Below are 18575 nucleotides of genomic sequence, written 5' to 3'. Positions count from 1 at the left end.
ACTTTATAAAGTGGCAAAATTGCAAGTTTTTCTCTCGGAATATTGCCGCCGCCCTCTAAAAAAAATACATTTATACGTGGCCCAAATACACCATCATAATGTAGGCAATTATTTTTTTATTTTTTTATCACAGGGATTTTGGTCACTCAGTTGTTGTAATTTAAATGATGAATATTGTTGAAATCCTTGTTAATATTTAGAACATATTAAATATTTCAACTAAAATCATTTTAACTTACATTTATCCATCAAGTACAGCTAGTAAGTAAGTGGTGATTTCTACCCTGTCTTATCGAAATAATAGGTATTACATTAAAACTATATTTCGGGACACATTTTATTTAAAAGCTGTTTCAAATCAAGGGACTTTATTTATTTAGAAAATAATCAAATGAAGTGTCAAAACGACTTTCTGTTCGTTTGTCATGTGGGGGAAATCTTTTGGAGAAACAACACCTGTTGAATTCATTGTTCCCAGCCAAAAACATTTGACCAATAAAACTGTTTACATCGGATGACGTCACCTGTATCCACGCCAGTATGTTGTTGAGATCGCCGACCAACAGGTGGCCGTCATTTGCTTTTAGCATCGAGTTGAAGTACCATAAAAGTGTTTTCTGTCCTTGTGCCTCAAACTAGCGACACAATGGTGAGAAATATTTCACTTCTAACTTTTTTTTGAGTCTCGTAAAAACGATTTAATTGACAGAGCTACATAGCATGTATCGGTTCTGCTTAAATAATTGATGTCATGCCTGTATACAGTCATGAAATCTCTGGGAATGACCAAATTGAAATATTTTCAAGCTAGTTCCTGCCAGAATAAATGGCTTTATCTAACTAAATAGTTAGCTTAACATGGAACAAAAGTTTTCCTCCCATAAAATCTTATTTTGTTTGTTTGAATACTACTAATCTGCTCTTTAAAGCACGTGATGTCCTACTGTTAACATGAAATGTCAATTTTAACATAATGGCATTTGTCTAATAGTGTCCTTTTATGTTCAGTTTTGTGTCCCATGATGCTTCATTTTGCATACACCAATCACAAATGTAAAGAAATAATATAACACACACACAAGGCACGCTAACATAGTTAGCTTAGTTAGCAAACACAAGTCCGCTAGCATAAGAAGATAACGGATGCTAACATCTTCAATGACTCGTTTTTAACCGTTTTTTTAATTTTAATTTTATTTTTTACCAACATTTGAATTCCCTAAAACATTCGACTTGATTTATTAGCTCTTTATAGCTTACAGAAAATTATGCAATTGAACGTAGGCCAAAGTTCCACCGAGTAGTGTTGCTTTTTTTTATTATTATTTTTAATTGCTTTATAAACGTGTTGCTCTTCAGTCAACTTAAGTGAGTCAGACGTAATACACACTTAACCACTAGAGGGTACTAAAGTCAACATAAACCACTGCAAATACTGTACAACGTAACAAAACTACAACATAACAGTTCACACAGTCACTATTAAAATACGAGTTGTGTAAAACCTATAATAGTTATTTAAATTGAACATGGATATTGATCATTAGTTGTTTTTTTTAAACTGCTGTGGTAACAGTTTCTATTTGAAAAATTATATATCCACATACAAATGTACATTAAGATGTATGTAAGGTGTTGGAAAATCCTACAAGTGTTTGAATTTGACTTTGGGAAAAAAATATATATAATAGGTGCAGGATGATTCATTGTAGTTCATATGTGAGAAGGATTTTCAACGGTCGCTTCCCAACTATATTAGTGTGTGCTCACATCATCTGTATTACGACGACTGTTTCTAAAAACTCCGAGTTCCTCGAGGAAAGAGGAACAAGTTAGTCAGCGAAATGTCCTCCCTCGTGTGTGGCACCAAAACAAACGCATTAGCCGAGCGCGAGCAGCCGTGGATGACTCGCGCCCGTGGCTCAATGAAAACACGCCTGGCCTGGCCGCAGACCCGACTGGCTGTCGTCTCTTATTATTATTATTATTATTATTATTATTATTATTATTATTTGTGCCTTGCGCGGCCGTCTCCCGTCTGCAGGCGAAACTTTACATGCTCATACATACATGGTGCGTGTGCTTGTCCATGCCATGATTCATAAGTTCAAATGTCGGCCGGCTTGGTGACACACACAAAGATGCTCGTAAACATGCTGGTGTGTTTCTGCATATTATTCTCTGGAGGCAATGTTGTAAATACGAACCCAGTGAAGGTCAAACGCCAGTGGAGAGTGTATTTGCTTTATGTAACTCAATTATTTTTGTTCGTTTTTTTTTTTGGTCTTTTCTGCCCATATCACATTGGAATCCTCAAAGTTGAACGCCCCAAAAGTCATAAAAAAAAAAGAAAAAAGAAATACATCAAAACATCAGACTGAAGTCGCTTTGCGAGCATCAAAAGCATGCGATGTTATCACGGGCCACTTTGTTATGGTTGCTCTCAATGGACCAGAACCACATGAAGTGGATAGACAAAGTCTACACACCCCTGTTCATTTGCCATGTTTTTAACTTGAAAAATGAGACCCAATTCAAAACCTTTTCCCCTTCATGGCTTTAATGCGACTTATAACCTGTACAAATCAATTGGAGAGAAAAAAAGAGGACAAATAATAATATTTTAAAAAAACAACAACAACTGAGATAAAGTGGTTGCAGAAGTGCGCACACCTTCTTATAATATATGTGGCCGTGTTCATAATTAACTAATCACATTCAAAATCATGTTAAATGGGAGTCATCGCACCAACCCAGACACCATTTGAAGCGTCTCTGTTTAACCCCTGATAAAGTTCAGATGATCTAGTAGGCTTTCCTGACATTCTTTTGCTTTCTACTTTCTAGACGAAATCTCCGGCACCAGCTGAACATGATTCGGTTCACAATAAGACTGGTAAGAGAACAAAATGAAATTGTCTGAATTTTTTTTTAGGGAAAGGTTAAACAACACTGTTATTTATTTATTTTCATTTTTATTTATCCAGGTAAGGCAATTCACATTCGCACGACTGACCTGCTGCAGACAGCAGAGTAAAAACAAAGAAAAAAGTACATCTAAATAATTATTATATTAATTGATAGCCGTTTTTATAATCAAGCAATCGTTTAGAGACCATGTTCAACTTATTTGTCCAAATCCTCAAAATTTCAGCCTCTCAGCAGTTAATATTCTCTGATTTCTGTAGTCCTCCATAAAAGTAGACTGATTATCTTTGAAAATAAGACATTTGCAATTTCCTTGATCACAGAGGAACCAGTGGAGTAATTGAGACATTGGGAAAACATTAGCGTGAGCTCAAAGTCAGCAGCTGCATACTGTATTTATGATCAGATGCTGCCCTCTAGTGGACAGGCTTGAATGAAATTGTATTGAACCACAAGAGGTCGCTCTGTTCTACTTTATGGTCTCTCTCATTGAAAGCGGTCAGACTCACTCGTATTCTGCTGTGGGAGCTGTCAGTACACGTTAAGTGCTGCAGTGTCATTCAAGTGATGTCCGGGACAGCCATTAGCAATGAAATGAACAACTGCCCTGCCACCAGGACAAAACAACAAGTCAATTTTTTTGTCCTTTACGGTTAAACATTATTTTATATTGGCCAGATTAGTGACAGTTGGGAGTCATTTCGGCAGTGCTATATCGCACTGGTCACGTCGTCAAGGTTGTAATAGAGTATATGAATTTGTTCTCATATAATTATCGTAATGCAACTTTATTCTTTTAAAATGTTGTACTTCATTTTTGTAAGATTATGTCGAATAGTAATATTATGGCTTCTTAGAAATCATGACTTTCTATAAAAAAATTACAACCACTTTCTTGCAATGTTAGGAATGTATCTGCATGAAGTGACAACCGCTTTCACAACATGCTGACGTTATTTGCATGAAATTACTTTTCCTGTCAGATAAACGCTTCATTCTAGTAGATTTCTGCTGATCGTCCTAAAATTAAGTCTGTTTAATGTCAAATAAAGACTTTTTAATGTGGTAATAAAACAGTTCATTTTCTTGTAAATTTAAGTCCTGCTGTATCCTTTTAAAATGGCATTTTTCTTGTGCGATTATGACTATTTTCTCATGTAAAATTAGGACTTTTAGTACACAAAAAAAAACAATACAGAACTTTCATCTTCATAAATTAATCTTAGTGTTTTTTCTTTCAATGTGACACAAGTCTGAAATTTATTTTTCCAAAATGTCTTTGTAAAATACTGTACACGGTATGCATGATAGCTACTGTATTGTAGCATCTAAATAAGTTGTCCCCTCAACCAATTTTTATTAATTTTTTTACTAAATTCTGTCTCTGCCCATTAGGTTTGTTATTGAATTTAAGGCCAGCCATCTATCAGCACCCTAGAAGGCCTCCTCCTCTCCCTCTGCCCTTCATCTGTATGGTATTTGGGGTCAAAACCACGAATACCCCCCCCCCCACCCCCGTTTGCCTTCCTCCTTTAATGGGATGGTTTAGCGTACTGCCGATGGCGGTCAAAAGATAGCCGGGGCTTTTATACCTCCTGAATGGACATATTAGCAGGTAATGTCCTTAAAGAGGATTAGCGGATGGAAAGAAAGCGCCAAAGGGACGGCACGGCATAAAATAGGCAGGTGATAGCAGGAACGTCGGGGGGAGCTTATGCTGCTTTGTGCGGCCTCTGGCTATGGACTGGGGATTAGCGACCATTGTGAATCCTATGCTATTTTGAGTCATTGAAATGTACAAAAAGTTAACCAATATACTGTACCTTCCCTGCTAATCTTAGCAGTACACTCGTATTTTGTTAACGAGCTAAGCAGTAACCAAGTGCATGTGATCACATGAGAAGTGTTAAAGTCAAAAAAGTTGTTAACGCAGCTCCGATCGCCGCGCGGTTAACTTATTTCAGTTCGGAAGGTCGAGGTCAAGAGTCCCAAACAAACAAAAAAGTCAGTGTTTATTTTGTTTAACAGTTAATCTGCTTTCTAGCCAAGTACCTTCCGAAAACACACAAGGCAACCTTTGATGATGTGGAAATGGGAAAACTGTTGTTCAACTAAAATGTTGTGGATTAGAAATGTTGACGTCGAGGCATTCATAAAAGAAAAAAAAAGATGAATTCTCCGTTAATTTGGAACATTTAGGACATTCTCATTGCTAATGTGGACTTTTTGGAATGTTGACTGTGTCGAGGTTAGAATTATTTAAATTGGATGAGAAATGTTTAATTTTATTACATTTCTCCATTCATTGTAATGTTTTTAGTTATTTTTTTCACTTGTGGGGAAAAGTGGAAATTTGATCTTGACCTCGGAATGTTTGGGTAATTGTGTGAATGCTCTTTTGAATGATTAAAATTGCCTTCTCTGTTAAAAGGAACCCCGACTGTCATGACAAGTTTGCTCTATATTATTTATTTGGTTGTTACTAACATAACTATGAGATTCATTTTTCAAAAATCATTTCCAGTTTAATACATTTTGTATAATATTTATTTGTTATTTACGTCGCAACACATTCAAGAAATGCAATCGTCCCTTTAGGAACGCTACAAGGCTTAACTTACGTTCTTCATCGGCGTTTCACATTGCTCGGCAGAGAGCCGCCGCCCTTCGACGTCACTACGCACTGAATGCGTTGCGACGTAAATAACAATGGCGGCGTTCGTCCAAATAAAGTTTCTACAAAATCTATTAAATTGGATTTTTTTAAAATTAATCCCATAGTTATGTTATAGTAACAACCAAATAAATAATATAGAGCAAACTTGTCATTACAGTCGGGGTTCCTTTTAAGAGCGGGTAATTATGGCGACTGTATGGAATTGTCAGTTTAAATATTTGTTGAAACAAATGAGACAAAATGACTCGACTAATTTGCTCTTGGGAAGTTTACTGTAGTTTTTTTGCCCTCTAAAATATCTGTAATAAATAAATAAATAAAAAAATTATCTGTAAAAGTCCATAGTATAGTAAAGCTGTGGATCCAACCTAAACCTTCACTTAGTTTCACCTAAAGATTTAATGCTAAACAAACATGCTTGTAAGTTGTAAGCCTACATGTTGCGTGTTTAAGACTCCCCATCTTTTGTTTAGCCCCCTTTAAGCTGTTTGGGGGGATTTGTTCATGCATAGTTGACACGGAGTCAGACCGGGTCAGCGCAAAATCTGCTTTAGCCACAGTTTGTTGGAAGGGAGTCAAGTGGAGGGCAATCACCTGGTCGTGATGACCTTTACGTTGAGACATGAAACGGGGAGAGATCACAAGAAGAGAAAAGTTTCAACATTTTCAGAGGCGAGTTAAGCGTTTAAGCAAAAGAATAAAATCCGGTCCCACTTGATCCGTTTCAATATCAAAACTTGAAATGGTTTTCAAATCTTTGATGAGTGTGTATGTTATGCAAAGTCCTTGCTGAGGTTTCCCAGACAGAACGAGCAGCACGGTGATATAAAAGGAGCCTTGTGTGCCACTTCACGCTCCATGGCCAATTGACTTCTTTTTCCCGTTAATCAAATACACTCTTTACCTAATCTGTCATAGCATTCAAACCCACAGGATTATCCTCGTGTTTCTGAAGGGGTCCCTTTACCTCTCATACAGGTGGTCCAGTAACACCCTGTGCATTTTCAGAGTGCAACCTCTGTATCTTATAAAAACGCTCAGCTGCACTCCCACCACCCGGAATAAATAAAGTATTATGTCCCGATTAAAATCAGATTAAACAGATGGAAAGGCATTCAATCTGAAATTGGGTTTCGGAGACTTTGAGCAGGAAGTTTGAGTGGCTAAATTTCAGTTGGTGTTAAGGCGGAAATTGTGAGTTGAATTGCACTTAAAAGCGTCTTTGTAAAACTAGAAGAAGAACAGTGGAATGGCATCTGCAGGTGTGCTTGTAGTGCACGTTGCTGCCTGAAGAGGGCGCAACAATGCTTGTGTAACGTCAGGGTTCGCTGGTGGTCAATAGAACACTCTATAAAATGAGAAAGCAGGATGTTGACGGATTTCTTCTGGAACAACGCTGTTTATTTGACACAAGCAGCTACAGCGACAACACTTGCTGACAACTCTTCAGCTGACCAACACTAACCAATCAGGAGCTACCAAACTTTGGGTAAATGCAAGTAAATTAGAACAGCAGATTTGAAATTCAATTTAGCTACTTTACTACAACCCAGAAAGTAGATCGGTCCATTTTTTTAAAAATCCATAATTGGGTTACTTTGAGAGAAGGATCCATTTTCTGATCATATCTATTTTGGTAAAAAAAAAATATATATATTGTAATCAATCAAAGTCAGTGGCTACTGTTGTCCGGTGAAAATGTGGGCACGCTTGCACTTGCTCACATCAGTCCAACGTGTTGACTTGATGAGGCTGAGGTCAATCTGTCGGTCCATCCGGATGCCTCAGGGGCCACCTTATTAGAGGAAATAAGACGTTGTGAGGCCGCTTGGCTCTGCACGCATTCCTTTGTGTGCCTCATGCATAAGAGCCCATCAGTGAAGAGCATCGGAGCAATACCATTCAGCACATGCCCGGACACAGCACGGACAAAAAGACCCTTGTGCAGGAACACGTGTTCTCGTAGACAGCAAAGCAATTTTGAAAGTTTATCTCCAAACAGAAGGTGACCACCGTCGACGACTGACATTCGGACTCATTTGGATCAAGATCGTTTAAAAAAACATAAACAAAAAAACGTAAGACTTGAAACGATTGTCCGGTCCATCCTGTTACAGGGCAGAGGTTGAAAAGATGGGGGACCTGTTGAAAATGACTAACAACAGGTTGTTCAGGTCATTTTTGGAGGGCTGGCCAAGGAGTTGACTGTACGTTTAGATGAAAGGGTTTAATTGGAAATGATAAGCCGCTGACAGAGCGCGTCTGTCAACCCGCAAACCTTGGCTGTCTGTCTGCCAGTACCGCAACAATATCCACAGGGAGATTGGCAGATAGAAGCTGCTGTCAGCGCTCATCCAGTTCAGCGAAATTCTTGTCTTTGGGCTTGCTTCAATTGTGTGCCAACATGTTTGCAACATATCCTGTACAAACAAACAAACAAACAAACAAATATTCCTCAAGGTAAGGGTGAGCATCCATTGAAGCAGAAATACTCTCAAATAGTGAAAGTGGTTCAACTAGATCCGGCACATCAAAGACACTTGAATATTTTTCAGTCTTGTAGCCAAAAAATGGAGGACAAACACACAATGGGTCTACAGTGTTTGCTCAGCTTTTCCATTAGTGTTGACATGAGGAGAAATTAAGTTATCATTCTTGTTCAAATATGACTGGGCTCAGATAGGACAAAAATTTGCACTTTTTTTGTGGTAATTTCTTACAACGACGTATTAAGGCCACATATAAATATATATATATATATATTTTTAGAGGGGGTAGGGATAATATTCTGAGAAAAAAATTGACAAATTTATGAGAATACAATTTTTTTTTTTGACAAAGTGGCAAATTTGGAAGAAAAAACTCACAAATTTACGAGAAATAAACCCGCAGATTTGCGACATTATATAAAGGGACAAATTTGCGTGATGATGATACGACGGCCCAATACAGGCAGTGCTTCTTCAAAGTGTGAATGCTTAATATAACTCATTCACTCCCAGCCATGTTCACTGAAGCAACACCCTTCACTCCCGGCTGTTTTACTGCATCTTTACTGATTTTGCAAGGCCCACAGAATATTTTGTTCTATTGCTATAAAACATGGAACCTACCAAAAGAAAGATTAGAGTCTCTTCTTTAATCTGGAAAAAAATTACATTTGTATCTGTTTCCGTTTTGCAGCAATTAGCAATAGAATATATATATTTCAAATGGCCCTGGTTGATCTCTTATACTCTGCTGCCACCTGCTGTCCGTTTTTCAACTACCATTGCTTTAAGCGACCTCTTCAGGTTAGAAGCTGTATCAAAGCCTTCTGTAAGCTCTAGCATAAAAAAATTAATAAATATGTTTTTGGGACCATGGCAATATTTAAAATATAATTTTTTTATATACGTTTTTGGGAGCAAATGAATGAATATTTCCGTGACCAAGTCCAAAGACAGCTGGGATGAGCTCCATTTCGTCCATGCCACTGAAAGGATAAGCAATAGAAAATGGATGAATATGCGCACAACCATCGACCAATAACACAATCATAACCTTCTCATTGCGAACGGTTATAAAAGAAGCCAGCCTCATGTATCTCCACAAAGATAGATGTCAAGAGATTCCCGCTTTTAACTGGGAGGCACTCGCCATCAGAGAGCCACCATTTAATTATGACACACAGGAAATTATCCCGGCCATGATAAGAAACTCAAAGCCCTCTGGATGACAGCTCTGGAAACCTGAGAACTTATCACCAAAGTGGGGGTTGGAGGCCCGTGACAGGGCGCCTGACAATCTGATTGGACTGTCATCCCCGGGTCATAATTAATATATTTATCAAATTAATAACTGAAAGGAAAATCTCAGTACCATCAACGCTTTTGTAAAACGAGGTTTGGCTAAGCCCCGGAGGTGAACAGTGGCCAAATTCATGCGGTGGCCGCTTTCCCTTGTGGCTAATAACGCTGCTGTCAGTATAATACACTAAAAGGCGGGGGGTGCCTCTTTTGGAGGCCATGACAGATAAATTGTCTCCCCTCCTGGACAGACCGAAACACAATTTAAAGGAAGAAAAGAAATATGTGGCAGTGCGCTGACAAGCGCAGCTTTTGCAAATGAATGCCTGCTATTGTTTCAAGGAAGCATCAAACATCAACAACCGCGTACAACTCAATGTTTCAAACGTTTGCATTGAAGTCGCTTCTGGCTACTACTTTCGACATTCCAATTTTGCTTGGTTTTTTACTTTTCTTTCACTATTGACCTTTTATTCTGATTCCCAGTGGACTGCATTTCACTTCTGACCTGAGGACCGCGGCCCTTTCCTCGCCTCTGCAGGTGGAAGGCCGCTGTGGGGATACTTTTATCAGACATTCCACGAGTACAAAACAGGAAGGAGGAGAAGCCCAATTGTAAAGGTAACACAATCATCCGCTAAAGTAGTCACAGGAGTATCGCTTTCTTTAAGCCGCGCCGGGCACGGCACAAGATTAAGATGCGGATTACCCAACTCCTACCTTGTGTCGCACACATGAGGTTTGTTTCTTTGAAAATGTTGCAAAAAGAAGAGCCCCATGCAACCACGTCACCTGCTAATATCACCAAAGTCATGTGGTTGAAAATAGAGCTGTCAAAATAACTCAACAAGAAATCAATTATCAAATTAATCGACAACTATTTTAATAATCGAGTAATTGTTTGGAGCCATTTAAAAAACAAAAAACTCAGATTACTAAACTGTGGGTACAGATTAGCAAAACAATTTTTTTTTTTAAAATCATACCCTGGCACCAGAGGCACTCCGTAGATTTCAGCATATCAACAGTAACTGTTCAATGATTTCTGTAGTTATTCATGAAAGAAGACTGATTATATTGTTTATCTTGATTGTCTGATTATCTTCTGTGTTTAATCAAAATAAGACATTTACAAACATCAGCTTTTACTTTGGAAAACAATGTAGTACGAAATAACCACCAATCACTGGTTAATAAACAGTAACCAGGGGGCAACTGCTTTTGTAATACATTTTCATGCAAAATTAAAATGAATCCAAATAGTTGATTAATCAATTGAATAATTGATAGATTAATGGATTCTAAAAAATATTTGATAGTGACAGCACAAGTTGAAAATGAACGGAAAGCAAATTATGGGGATGGATGTTTTGAAGGTGGCTAAGGGTCACTTCCCCCCTGATGCACAATCTTTTTGAAAATGGGAGACAATTGAGAGGGCACTTCCTCCTTACCTGGAATCCAACCCTGTGGGCCAGACATCACCTTTGACTCTTGTACTTGACCCCCTACCCTGGACTTTGCGGAGGTCGAGACATGTTCAGACTCTGTTGTGCATCTCCGCTTGACCGCTTTCAAACTGAGATCTGACTGAATCGCTGACTGATGACTCGACTACTGATACAAGGGCTTCAGGATTTATGATAGACCTTCCCGCAGTATATGGCAACGATCTAACACAAATCTGAACTTAACTTAACTGTGTCCTCAAACATAATTCGCTCCAGGATGTGACTCAAACTTCAATTTGTTTGGATTTCAAAACACAATTTTCTATAGGAAATCGTGGGGATTGGAAAAATGGCGCATGATTGATGATTGCTCATAGGGCATGCAGGAGGGTTCTTGGTTCAACTCTAGAGTCACATTATGGTTGCCTAGCCAACATTATAAGCCCAATATGATCTCTACTGTATTAAATACAGTGGTACCTTGACTTAAAGTGGAAGTCAACCTTAAAAAATTCTTGACAATAATATGTTATATGGGACTTCACTAGTCTAATCATGATTAATATTGCATTTGTGGAATATGAGTTAAGCAGCAAAATCCAGCCGTTTTTGTCCATGTCATTGGGCGGCCATTTTGCCACTTGCTGTCGACTGAAGATGACATCACAGTTGCTCGGGGCTCAGGCAACGACCAATCACAGCTCAACTGTTTTCTGAAGCTGAGCTGTAATTGGTTACCTGGTGCATTAGTTTTTTAAGTTGCTATCTGTTGCTTGGGCGCTTTATTTATTTATTTGTATATTTGATTTATTTATTTCTATATTGTCTAGAAAGTCATTGTTTCATGAAACTTGAAAACCTGCAGTGATGAAGCCACAGATTTGTTTACATTATTGTTGTAATCGGAATAATTCATTTTTACGCCAGACTTAAAATTGTGAAGTTGTTGTCGTAAACGCTTAAAATATTGCAAGATAAACTTTTTTTGTAGTTGTAATTTTACACGTTTAAAAAATCTGATATTGTTTATTGTCTCAGGTTCAGTCAACGTAGAACATTTAATACACAATAGACAAGGAAGGAAGACACGAGACTTCGATTATTTTACTCGCGAGGAGAACGGACAGTGATGTGCACAGCTAAAATCGCATACTAGTTTTGACGCACACTTTCCCAACCTCTCTTTATATTTTTTTTACAGGATGTTCCCCCCCAAAAATGTTTCAGTCCTTATCTTAAGGGCACAGTTCCTGTTTTCCAGCTGCAGTACTATACGAGTAAACATGGGATAACTTATGTACATTTATTCTAACATATTGTAATACAGGTTTATTTATTGTTTTCGTTCTGTATAAAATACATGGTAAGAGGACCATGAAAAACATTTTAGAAATTGCAATACCGACAAAAACAGAATGCAATTTGATTATTTTTCAAAGTCGTTCAGCTCTAACCTGCATCATGTGTCAGCTGACAATGACTTTTTGTTTTCCACTCCACTCATTCTCCCGGAGAGCCTGCACCAACTGCTGCAGTGTAAGTGAGTGGGCAGCACAGGTGCACATTGGCGCAAAGTTACACATCCCCCCCCTCACCCGCGGCCCACCACCTTCAACCCATCTCATCTCGTGTGTGCTCTATTGAGGCCCATGTGTTTGGATTTCCACATCTTTTGACTTGCTGCCCACAATCCACCTGCCCCGAGCCCTTATTGCAAACGAGCGTTCTACTTTCCACTTTGCAGGTGGAAACACAGTTGAAGAGATAGAGTGAGGGTAAGTAGGGGCGAGGCCACCCCTCCTTCACATTTCCCTCTCATTTCCCCTCACCTATAGCCCCCCTCCCAGCACCCCTATACCGACTCTCTCCCAAAGCGTTTTGCCTGTGTGAGCGCATACAAGGTGTCCATTCATGCCACATGGCCCTACAACGGCGCCGCTCCATCCACCGCCTCCCTCCGCCATCTCCAGCTGAGGCAATTCAACTCGGGCCAGGAGCAGGGACCTTTAATCTAACAGAATGTAGCAGGCACCTGAACTACTTAACCGCCGTGCTTGTTCAAGGGGGGTGGCTAGCCAGGCTAAGGTAACTGACGTGTAACAAAAAGCCCCGAACTTTATCCCCGGCCAGGATGAGTACATTTCCTTTCTGTTGTTCCCCACAAAGGCCAGCAGGCACAAATGGGCCGCTATCTGTGTCACCGGGAAGTGGAGAGCAATTTGTTTCTATTAAACAGGACCATCCTCATCTTCCCCGACTGACCCCCCCCCACCCATACTCTGCGTAGGGCATTGCATTCAGAGGGCCTTTATGCTGCCACTCAGTGGGTTCAGCTTGCATCTGCTAGTCTTGACCAAAGGCATGCTAATATGTGTCATTTATGAGGCGCATTTAGCTATATTGAAAAGTCAAGATTGGATGAGAGCACAATTTTGAAAGGAAAATTCAATGAAATATGGCTGCGCCTGCTCATACATAAAGCATGTATGAGCAGACCCTATGCTTTCTTGCTCGAGGCTTCTGGATTTCTCTTAAGTCCAGCAGAGGGCAGAAATTGAGCATTGATCCTTTCTATTTAGCACACAGGTTCCATTTCCAAGTAGACCCATTCAACCTGCTGGGCATGGTCTTTTTTAATTTTATTATAAATCTAGCTAAGTGCAATGTCTTCATTTTATTTTTTTATAATCCCACCCATTTGATAGAATAGAAATAACAACTATTATGCATTTCAAGTCATCTCTCCTCATTGAAATGTATGAAAATGCCATTAAGCCATTCCTTATCCCACCTCCCCACCAAATGACAACAATAATTTTTGTGATGTGATTTTTAGTAAAGAAAAGAGCACTCTAATAATGTGAACTTTGTAAAAAAAACAACCCCCCCCCAACAAAACAAAAACAAAACATGGAATAGTAACATAATTAAACAGAATTCCAACTGTTAAATTGTGCATCATGATTTAATGCTTCAATTTAATTAATTGTGCTGCTCCTTCTGGTGTGCCCACTTTGGCCAGTAGGAGGCAGTATAATACAGTCATATAGCCACAGATGAAGAAGAGTAGTTTCATAACTAGCTTTCTGCTATATGATTAATATATGTGCAAAATGTCAATTAAAAAAAAGAAAAAAACATTTAATAGTGTTATATATTTTTTTAAATATTTTTTATCTTTGTGTGTAACATTGGGAAAATATTAACAATATGGTTAAGTACAATCATATATATATATATATATATATTTGTTTGTTTTATATAATTTGTATTTATTGATTTATTAAAATATTAATATTTAAAAATATTCAAACCTTGGTAAAAAGCAATTTTGGGGGATTACAATTACTGCAATATAATGACAAAAATGTGTTAATTGCAATTGACAAGCACACAAAACCGAACCCCTTTCCTCTCCTTGACTCCATTACTACATTAGTATTTGGACACATATGGTTCAATTCATTTACCTAATGAGCACTCCTAAATGGTTAAGGCAAGGCACCCTTCCTTTTCCTCTTCATCAGTCCTTCCATTTCTTCGCATTTTCCTCTCTTATCCCATTTTTATTCCGGCTGACCCCTCCCTTTCTTTGTATTGATGTCCTGGGACCCCATCTGGGTCCTTCGGAGGCGTGAAATGCACAGTAATTATTAGTAATCATCACACACCATCAGAAACGGATCCTAGTGCTGTAATTACATGATAAATGTCTGCCTAACACATGCCCTCTATTTAGCAGCCCCCTGGAGACCGTGGATAATAGACAGCTAACAGGGATCCACAGAAAAGGCCTTTCAGCGCTCGCCGGGCCCTATTGTCTACACGCCAATACAGCCTCGCACGCCGTTTGGCAACAACGGAGACCCCAATCAATCCCCTCTAGTGCCCCGCCCTTTTTTCCTCACTAGTCTGCTGACCCTTTCCTCTTACACACACACACAAATCCTGGGTCACTACTAAGTAGCCGGCAAGTCAATCATTTTCGCTACAGTGCAATGCTAATGGCTGGCAAGCCATTTCACAGCAGAAAAGGGGGGAAATTGTTCAGTTATTTATCAGGTTATGGTAACTTGAAAAAAAATGCTGTGCCTCGGATATGATAATTGATGCAATTATTACAACAATTACAATCTAGGCTCTTTTTTTTTTCTACCTTGCACCGTTCCCATCAGTACGATGGCGTACTAGGGTCACTTATATATCTATATATATATATATATATATATATATATATATATATATATATATATATATATATATTTAGAAGGTGGGTGCAATATTTAGAGAAAAAAACTCGTAAATTTGCGACTTTAAGTAACAAATTTGCAAGAAAAAAACGAACTGTGCTGTTACACTTATTATGTTGGTTCATATTTTGTAGGAACAACAAGCACTATAGAAAATGGATGGATGGAATAAGAGAGCAAAGAGAGTGTCAGGCAGCGTTTATCTCAGTCCTCCAAAATACAAACTGTATAACACATATAATTCTAATTGAGTGCTTTTATAAAAATTGAGATCACACACGGTTTAGCATTCGGAATGATAAGATATATATGCAAAGAAACTTAGTGAAAAGAGGAATGGTGTTGGTGAACAAGAGCAGTCAGATTTGCCTGAAGTTTGCCTGGCAGGCTGGAAACAACAGTGGACATTTTTATACATTAGCCAGACGCGGCCTGCAGGGTGTCGGCAGTTAAACAAATTCCTTGTTGACTTTATTGTGCCTTGTCAAAATATTAACAGCAAGTGGCTTGGATTTGGTTATAGTTGCTGTTTGATTCTTGATACTACTGCATGGACCTCATAAAATTATTGACTAATTCTTTGGAGGTGCTCATATTTCATGTTTACTTCAAGTGGCAGTGGTGTTTTGAATTGGACACTAATGCTTTTTACCTCCAGATGGCAACACTTTCCTCTTTCTCTTGTTTTTCACCCACATTATATTTTATTTTTATGCATTTAGTTTTTAATGTTTCTGAATTTTTTCCATAATTGTTATCAGATAATTAATTACAGTTTAAAATGTTTATTAGAAAAAAAATACACCGGAACTTCAATTTAACAGGAATAGATACAGACAAAATTATTGTTTGTACTTTTTTTCATGGCCTTTGTTGAATTATTGACAGCATCCGAGCCAAAATGCTGCACTTTTTTCTTGTTAGACTTTTATGAATATGAACATGGTATATGTAATTTTACAATAAAATTAATCAATAAATTAATCTAGTCTTTTTAAAGTCAGGAATTTATGTAAAAAATAATCATGTTCAACATATGCTCAAAGATATTCAAAGTTAAGTGTTGGCATTTGCACTATGTAAAAAAAAAAAAAAAAAAAACTTTGATAAAAGTTGGGCAATTCAACAAAATAATTGTATTTAAGGTCTGTCGAAAGGGGTTAAAAATAATTTATATTAAATTAATATATATAAATCTCAAAATATTTTATTGGCCTCTTTGACTAATAATTGCTATTGTTATCGGCTCCAAAAAAACATCGTTGTATCTGTAATTATTGTTAGTGGTACAAGCAAACTGTTGCCGGCAGTCATCAGCATGCCAAGACCACACACCCGAGCTCAGCCTGCGCACACGCGTGAAAGCAGCCAAGGGATGAAAAGCTTTGCAATCTCAATCAGGGTCTCGACAATAACACACATATCAACTCTCCCCTAATTGATACAGCTAGGCGGCCCGCTCAGCCGGTCATTGAATGAATCGCTAATAGCAATGAGCGACGTGACTGACAGGGGCCAAACATTCCAGCCGCCAGAGGGACTGCGCTTGGATGCGGATGCTTCTGATGAATGCCAGGCGGGATACCTGCTGATTGTTCGCTCTTGTATGAAGGAGGCCTCTTCTTTCCTTTCAGTTGGCATCAGGCGGCCAAGTGACTCAAAGTCACTGATAATGAAGACTTGATCAAAGAGGCGCAGCATTCCAGTGGGCCTGGCGGGGCAACCAGACAGAAAGGCGTGACGAGGAGGATGGACGGATAATAAAGGGATTCACTCTACCTTGCATATTAATACTGGCGTTAGGATTTTTTCCCCCCTTAAAGCATATTTTTACTTGACATGCAGGTCAGGCCATAGGATGGAAAGAACGTGCCTCAGCAGATGTTTTGAATAGTTTGACGGACAATTAGCACGGAAGCCTTCTAGAACATGTTTCAGGTTTTATGGAATAACAGAAATTACTGCAGTTGAAGAAACTTTGCTGGCTGTTATTTAGAGAGTACCAGCTATATCTGTCAGTATCAGTTTCAGGTCTACTCCATGAGCCATGCCACTCCTACTGTGTGTTAGTATATCGCTCGTGTTAGCGGGAGTCTTCGTACCTCCAAGACTAATCATTTTTGGTCTCATTTTTACTCTAAAAAGAGAATTGTTGATCCAATTTGAGATTACAAATTGAATTGTTGACCAATTTAATGAAATTGCTTCAACTGAATTAAATTAATCCAAAGGGAATATATTAAGTTTAATGTTAATCCAAAGTGAATATATTAAATGTAATGTTCATTAAACTTAATATATTCCCTTTGGATTAATTTAATTCAATTGTGTGTTACCAATTAAAGCAATTATTTTTTTAATTGTTCAACAATTCTCTTTTTAAACTTAAGTTGGTTCAACTATATAATTATCTATAGCAAACAGTAGGCGTGGCATAGCTCAGGTGATAGAGTGGCAGTCTCCCAAGCCAAAGGTCGCAAACTCGTTCCTCAAGCATTGTGTAACTTGAAAAAATTTCCTTCTAAATTGTACCTAGAATTTCTGAGTGAAAAAACTTTACTAGTTTTTTTTTTTTTTTTTTTTTAATGGGATAGGCCAATTCTGAATATTTTACTCTCTTCCAGGTGTAAATTTTGGGCCCAAATGGACTTTGTAAAATTTACTCTACATGACTTACAATAACATAATTTGATCCATATTATTTCGAGTCATATTTTCTCTTTCAACGTCAGCTTTACAGATGCCACGTCTGCCATGTAACCGGTGCGCGTTGCATTAATAACATCCACCGTGTTTTAAAAGTACTTGTTATCCACTTCTAGTTGAGTTGCGGCCTTTATGGAAGAGGATGACAGACGTGGCAGTTTAATTGTTGTACAGCGTTAAGGAAAAAATGGTATACAAATGCATAGGTTGAATTGCTACTCATTCAGCTGCTGCACTTGCCGCAAGCAGCCACGTTATTTATCTTAATGCATATAACAGCCAGTCCCTCAACTGACCCGTAATTTGTAACTAATAACTGCTGTGGGCGGAGTGATTATAGCTTTTCATTTTGTGCCGGCAGCTTTTTACTACTGCTACCCCAGCTAAAGGGTCCTTGCCGTAATTGTTAGCCATTATGAATATGGTATGTTAAAAGTATGATGGTGAGTGGGGGAGGGGGCAGGGTGCTATAGCGATGATTGAGCAATTAAACTTTGGCAACTTAATTACCTCTCCACAACAATACGACGATGAGGCGTTAAGCCTGCTCAATGGAATCAAACGTCAGAGGATAAATAAGGAGGAATGATACATTTATTTTATTTTTAAATATGCTTTTACCTTGCAGTAAATGTGCTACAAATAAAATGCTTTTTTAATTATTATTATTTCTTATTTTGTAAGTTATATCATTTGTATAAGTTAAGCTATTTATATAAGTTATAACTAGTGCTGTCACTATCGAATATTTTTTAGAATCGATTAGTCTATTTAT

At 38.2% G+C, this 18575-nt stretch overlaps 1 long non-coding RNA gene across 1 annotated transcript; it reads left to right on the top strand.

Moving 5' to 3' along the window:
* The first annotated feature begins 521 nt into the window (after positions 1–521).
* On the top strand, positions 522–17186 carry LOC147163517 (uncharacterized). The gene is made up of 4 exons (XR_015096965.1): positions 522–649; positions 2848–2896; positions 9880–10014; positions 16729–17186. It is a non-coding gene; the product is annotated as an uncharacterized LOC147163517 (long non-coding RNA).
* Positions 17187–18575: the final 1389 nt, after the last annotated feature.

Source organism: Leptonotus elevatus, chromosome 13, assembly GCF_054856555.1.
Source record: "Leptonotus elevatus isolate MCC_2025b chromosome 13, RoL_Lele_1.0, whole genome shotgun sequence".
NCBI lineage: Eukaryota > Metazoa > Chordata > Actinopteri > Syngnathiformes > Syngnathidae > Leptonotus > Leptonotus elevatus.
This window is presented reverse-complemented; position numbering and strand designations above follow the sequence as displayed.